At 31.8% G+C, this 7,015-nt stretch overlaps 1 long non-coding RNA gene across 1 annotated transcript; it reads right to left on the reverse strand.

The window, feature by feature from the left end:
• Positions 1 to 627: 627 nt before the first annotated feature.
• LOC117120698 lies at positions 628 to 6,694 on the reverse strand. Its single transcript, XR_004447408.1, has 2 exons — positions 6,317 to 6,694; positions 628 to 1,145 (listed from the first exon to the last, which is right to left on the reverse strand). It is a non-coding gene; the product is annotated as an uncharacterized LOC117120698 (long non-coding RNA).
• Between the last annotated feature and the right edge of the window lie 321 nt (positions 6,695 to 7,015).

Here is a 7,015-nt window from a genome sequence, read left to right on the forward strand (position 1 = left end):
ATGTAACACATGAAGAGATAAACTCTAAATCTTTTTATTCTTTATACATCTTTATAACTTTGGTAATGGTAAAGAAGAGGAATCTACAAGTGCGAATAAAAGTTCCCCAACTGTGATTCACACTCGGGACCTTCTGCTGTCTACGCAGATGCCTTAACCAACTGGGCCATTGAGGCTTTCGTTGGAAGTTTGAATCCGATTGAAGGCAATTAATTTCACCCTCTACAGCATGCCAATGAAAAACACTTGTATTTAATGTATACATGTTAAACGGAGATCAATGTGATGCGCCCTCTTCTTAAGCATTTTAAATGACAAACAGAGATCTCTGAAAAGATATTTTTTTAAATAATATACATAATTATATACATTTATATTAAACAGATAATAATACAGCACTCAAATGATGTTATAAATCGTTTCAAACATATTTCATCAACGAAAGTTCCTTATTATAGTTGTATGAAAAAAGGACAATTTGATGACATATGATTGTGTGAATATTCACATAATAATGGCTAATGCCTCAGAATATGTCAGGCTGAAACATGTTGCTTATGAATTACAGCATCAATAAACTGGAATGAGAAGAACAACAACAATCTGATTGAATCACTAAAGCACAGATGATTTACTACAAGACTAGTTTAATTGACAATTCCTTTGAGCACACATTACTCTTCTTCATTCCTCTGCAAGTGATATATAAATATATTACCTGAATATATAATTTATCAATATTAATAAATACCATAACACTAAGGTTTACAAATTAAAATATTTAAATTATGTAAACATATCTGGGATACATAATGTTGATACACGAAAGCTTACAGGCACGTACAATCTAGAGTAATAATTAACGAGTAATATGAGCACTCCCTGATAGTAATTAGTTGAAACTGATAGTAATGCCTGTGCACCCCCCTATGGAAAATGGATTAATCCAAAAAAGGCTGCTGTGTAGCAGTCCATATGCATGTTGCTAAATATAGCACATGCTTTCCTCGGCATTACAGGCAACAGTCCGGAATTGTGGCAGAGGATTTTTTAAAAGTGTTCCAACTAAATCCATCTTACTGATGCTGTATGTTGCTATCAGGTACGCCAATCAGTTTACTGGTACATTCAAATAACGGTCTTATCTGTGAATATACAAAAAGATGTGTATGTAGGACTCTGAAATTTTAAGTAAGTATAGTTTGAACATACGACTACTGCAAGTTTATGACATTAGGTTTTTTTAAATTCTGTTAATTAATATGTTAATAATTAATTTTGTTAATTTTAATGATAATTGTGTATCAAGTTTCTCATGGCCAGAACCTTTATTAGAAAGATATTTAGTGGGAGGAAAGCATTTAATGATTTTCCACCAATTAAGAAATAAAATGTTGAAAAATAACTTAAGGAAAGTTTGGCAAAACAAAAACTTATAATAAAATATAGGCCTAACATAAAAATTAATTTTCTGAACATTTCTCCGAAAACAACTACTGAACACAAAAAGCACATTATACATCACTGCACCCTTCACTAGCAACTTGTGTTGGAAAATAAGGCCAGCATGAACTCAAGTTATACCTCAAAATAATGGAAGTGTGTAACAAACATAAATATTGAATTCAACAATGATATAATGAAAAATCAAAATGATTAATATCATGCTTAGTGACAAACAAGGGGGACAGGATCAGAGGCAAGCACAATGTTATATGGGACAGAGGAAATACATTCTGATACCGCATCTGACACTTTAATAGGTTTTGGTGTTATTTTTACTACTTTCTATGATAATATCTTATATTAATATATAATATTAATGACAAACATAAAAAAATGTCACAATACATTTTGGTATAAAAGAAAACCGAAATATGCCTGCACATGTAAATGTTCAGAAATCAGTGATAGGAACAATCAATTCAAATAACAATAGAACTGGTAAAATCAATTTTTAAAAAATACAAAAATTAGTAGTAAGTTCCTGTTTCTTTTTTTTTTTTGTGCGTTTTTCTATTCATATCTTTTATATATTTATGCGTAGGTAAACACGTTTTAAGGCATCCTGTTATTGACATTTGATTGCTGTTGGATGTGGTTTTTGAAATAAATAAAAGAAAGAAAAGTAATGATGATCATTTAACGTGAATATTAATAGTAACAATCCTACGAATAGCATGATTATTAGGTTTTACAATAACAACAAGGCAAAATAAAGTTATAAGGAAGGAAATGAATCGGATTATGTAGAATAAGATGCTGGATACTATGACAACAATTATTGTACAAACCCATAGTTAAGAGGAAAATCAATACAGAATTTTTTTTGAATACATAATTTCGAGAAATTTCTATTAATAGCTGACAATATTAAATGAATACAAATAGCCTAACGCTATTTATAAACACGTTTACCTCCTTGGTGCCTTCAGAGTACACACAATTAATTACAGTTTATAGAATTCTGGCCTGGCAATAACTTTAAAGCCCATTTCTGGCAAAATTTTAGTTGTTAAAAAAAAAATCAGATTTTTATATATGTTATAAAGACCTATAAATATAATACGAAATTGCTAGTTTAACTGGATTTAGACCTTCCTGAACATGAAAAAAATATAAAATAAGACTGAAATTTTATTTTTTTATTTTTTTTGTGTGGAACACAAAAAATAAACGTGGATGAATTTTTTATGTTTGATTATGAGATAGGTCTCCAAAGAAATATAGTAGGCACCGGAAACATTAGCCCATCAACAATGCTAGGCTAGGCTTAGCCTTACCTCTGTTAGGTTCTGTTATTGGACATAAAAACGGCCGACGTAATACTTTCTGTTGATGCTTGTGAAAATATTTATTGAATTTATTTCACATTTGTTAAAAAAATGATTTTGACCGAGGTTTTGAAAATTAAACAAACATATCTCAGGCCTACTCAATCGACCCCAGTATGCAAGATGCAAAGTACAAAACTAATCTCATTAGAGAGGGCGCACTTTATTGACTGTATAAAGTATACACAAAAGCATGAGCAATCACAGCGGATGCGATCTACAACCTCTGAATTTGCCTAGTAACGAAAAAGTCGTTTGAGAAAATGGTAATCTCCTATGAGAAATAGTCCCTAATTTTCATTTTTTTTTTTATCCTTTTGCGTAAATACTAAAATTAATGCCAATATTTTTCCATGGTTTATAATAATTAAAGTAATGCATATGCATTTTTTCAAAAAAATTCTTTTTTTAGTGAAATTTTGCCAATAATGGGCTTAAAGCTCTGTCCAGATTATAAAAATTTTCTTTAACAAAAAACTGATGTATGCCCATATATAGTCATGATGTGCCTATACATGGACAATGTGATGTCATCATGACCATATTTAGGTATGTCACATGTTTTTGTTAGATACAATTTGATAGTCTCGAAAGGGCTTTAAGCCCACAATCAAATTTTATGTGAAAAATGTGTATGATATGCCCAAATATGGGCATTATATCATTAATATACCTAAATATGGGTATACATTTATGTGTCACATAAAATTTGATAATTTGGACAAGGCTTTAGAAAGTTATTGCTTTGTAAAATTTTTAACTGATTGAATTTACAGCAATTGTTGAATATGATAGATTACACATTCAATGCTATACCTTCAGGTAAGCGATTCTTGTACATACATAATCTGTCGTTACAGCTTGTAAGAGGAAAAACATCAGTCCAAAGGGCACTTTGAGAGCTGGAGGAAGGAGGGAAGATGGGATTATCATTATCTATGGATGTTATACTGGATAATAGCACAATGTGAAGTTGTTTCTCAATACAAAAATGTATATATACAGTAGTAATATATAAATGTGTTAGTATTAAAAAGTTCTTAATGTTATTACCATAGCTAATTAAAAAAAAAAAAATTAAATTCTAAAATTTAGGTTTCCAGTGTGCTTGCAAAAACAATTATGTACTGCTTTTATACAAAATTATGCCCAGTTTTAAATAATAGTTTTGATTATCACCATCAGGCTGTAAAAACAAAGGGTTTTCTAGCAAGAGATGGTAAATTTCCTTGACTTGACTTTGTGGTATTTGATGTGTCTTCATTTTTATTAATTGTGGGATCTTCCTTCAAGTTCTTCCTAGCTACTCACATACTTTTGGTCATTCTTTTGTGCCTCTCAAGGGCTGTATTTGTACAATTTGCAAATGTCCATTATAATAGAATACTAAAAGATAAATAGAATCAAAGGGGTATTTGCACCTTGTCTAGTCTACTGTTAGCTGCCTACATATTTACATTGTGTCACAAAGCAATGTCCATAGAACAAGGATTAATATATTTGTCTCAGATCTTATACACAAAAAACGTGTGGCCTGAATGGAGCTAAGGTTGTGGCATAGAAATCAACAATCCAAAATATTATTTTGTGTTGTTTGATTCCTAATGTGCCTTATTTTCTTTGTATTTACCTGTATTCTCAATTTTCAAAATTAAATTTGCCCACTTATAGTATCAACATCTTCGTTTGTTTATATGAGCTATAAGAATAATTATAGTAATAATTCCGTTTTTATATAGCACATAAATATCAGAAATATCTCAATTCACTAAAGAGATGATGAAAGTAAAGGTGGTTAATAAACTGTGTAATTCTGAGAGTAATGTAAATGAAACTGATGAGCTTTCAGTTTAGATTTAAATTGACTGATTGATGAAGCATGATATATGTTCAATGGTAAGTTGTTCGAAAGTACTGGGGAAGCAATAAGGAACTTTCGCTTTTGCGCGACGACGCTATGCTAGAGCAAAATTGTTCATGTGTGACCATCCTACCTAGCGTCCTATGTTCTCTGCATACGTAGATTTGGCCAAATTGCGTCCTAGAATCTATGTGACGAAGAGAACTAAATGTTCTCGCATGCGCAGGTGACTTTTAGTGATGTCATTACATTGTACGTTATACTGTCATCGTGCAATCGAAAGCTCCCTAATATAGAATGCAGCACCGTAACATCTTGTTCGTGATAAGGGAGGTGTCCCACCTGCCAAAACTTTTTTTGTTGCTCTTTTGAGACTGCTGCAGCAATGGTGGCTCCAAAATTTGCTGAGCATGATGGTGCCTAAGGCCAGCCAGAGACTGCATAGTGCCTCCCTTGAGTAAACCCTATGGAGATTTTGTGGTTTAACATGGTAAAAGATGCGCTTTTACACCATTTTTAGTATGACAGGGGTCTATGCCTGCAAAACAGGGTAAATTTCCCACTGAAGTCTACTGGTGCTTCTACAGTACGGCAGTAATTTTTTTTTTAGTTTGTCAATGTCAGAGGTTCCAACTATACGCACTTTTATAGTAAAGACCATTATTATTATTATTAGCAGTAGTAATGGATACATGGAAACAATAAATAAAACATAAATGAATGGCACAGTAGCTGTACCGAAAAAGAAAATTGTAGAATCTTTGAAGAGTACTGCTATAATGAATTTTCCTGGTATGTAATCCTGTCTAAATTACGATTATGTCACCTCTAGATGGAAGGGGAAATGGCACGCTCAGACTTGAAATTGGAATGTAATTTTTTTTTTTTCTCCAATTTTTTTACAACTTCGAAAAATGTAGGGGCCCCCCCCACCCCTTGAATCCGCCAATGCAAAAAAAAAAAAAAATGAGTACACTTTTTCAAGCACAGGGATTGTGTGAACAACTTGTCATGTTTTGAGTTATGTAAATAGTATATCAGGGTTTGAATGAAGCCAGAGATACTGTATTTGGTTGAACAACATGCTTTCTTAACACCTTATATAGTATTTTTGCTGTGGGTGGTGAAACCCATAGCCAGCTGACGTAACAATGGCGTATCTAGGGTGATACTGTCCCTACGGCAAGTGAACTTATGTTTGTTTTTGTTTTTTTTGTTATTATTTGATCTCATAACATGTCGATATCCAAATGCCTAACATTAAGTATTTGAGTTCTATTTTTAGACATTTGGTGTAAATTACCAGATCAAATACTGCCGTGCGTTCAATAATGCATTGTAATATGAAAATAATTAAGAAAGCTTGGACACCTACGTTGAGCTTTTGTACAGTAATGATGCAAAGCTGACTTTATTACACTCCAGATATATCGTCATTATGATACCATATCACTATTAAAGACACAATATTTGATATGAAATTTGTTTTCAAAGTGCAATAATGATCAATATTTAAATGAATTTTATTATCAGCCAATATTAGAACTTCAGTGGATGATATGATGATTACTCTTCATTGGCCTAAATTGAATGATCGATGGACAAACCAGACTTTACTTACTGTGTTTAAATGTTTAAATGGTAATGTCCCTGAATATCTGTCTTCCAAATTCACCTTCACCATCTCTGTTCATTCTTACCCTACTGGGAATCAAATATCAAATACTCTAGTTGTTCCACATGCAAATTCAAACTGTGGTGAGCGTACTTTTCATAACAGAGCAGCTCATCTTTGGAGCTGCTCTGTTATCGTAACAATTTTGATGCTCTTTCTATTAATATGTGTAAAAAAGAGGCCTTTATCTGTATTTAGTAAGACTGTACCTTTTTTATTTTGGTTTGGTAGTTTTCATTTGTCTGCTTTCTTTTCAGTTTTAGGCTATCTTGTTGTTTTTGATTTACTTTTAGTTACTTTTGAATTTCATGATTGTAAAAATTATTTTTTCTTTTTTGTTTTTTGGATATAGTCACTGTATGCACCAGGGCTTCCTTGAAAAGCAGTGCTGTCACTGAATGGATATTCCCTGGATAAAGAGAGCTTAAATAAATAAAACTTACCTGTATATTATATAAATGCTTTATTTTATATAGTGACAAATGTTTGAGATGCCAAAAACAAAAATGTTCACCAAATAATGTAAAGCAATAAGGTGAAAAAGTTTGTGTTGCCAAAATATGACAACCCAAAATATTTAAGAATCGAGGGTCAAATCATATTCAATTTTCACTGTGTTTTCATTCTCACAGTTCCTCTATTGTT

The sequence above is a fragment of the Anneissia japonica genome, unplaced genomic scaffold (genome assembly GCF_011630105.1).
Source record: "Anneissia japonica isolate Jap-2015-1 unplaced genomic scaffold, ASM1163010v1 scaffold287790_len634930_cov199, whole genome shotgun sequence".
In the NCBI taxonomy this organism is placed as follows: Eukaryota; Metazoa; Echinodermata; class Crinoidea; order Comatulida; family Comatulidae; genus Anneissia; species Anneissia japonica.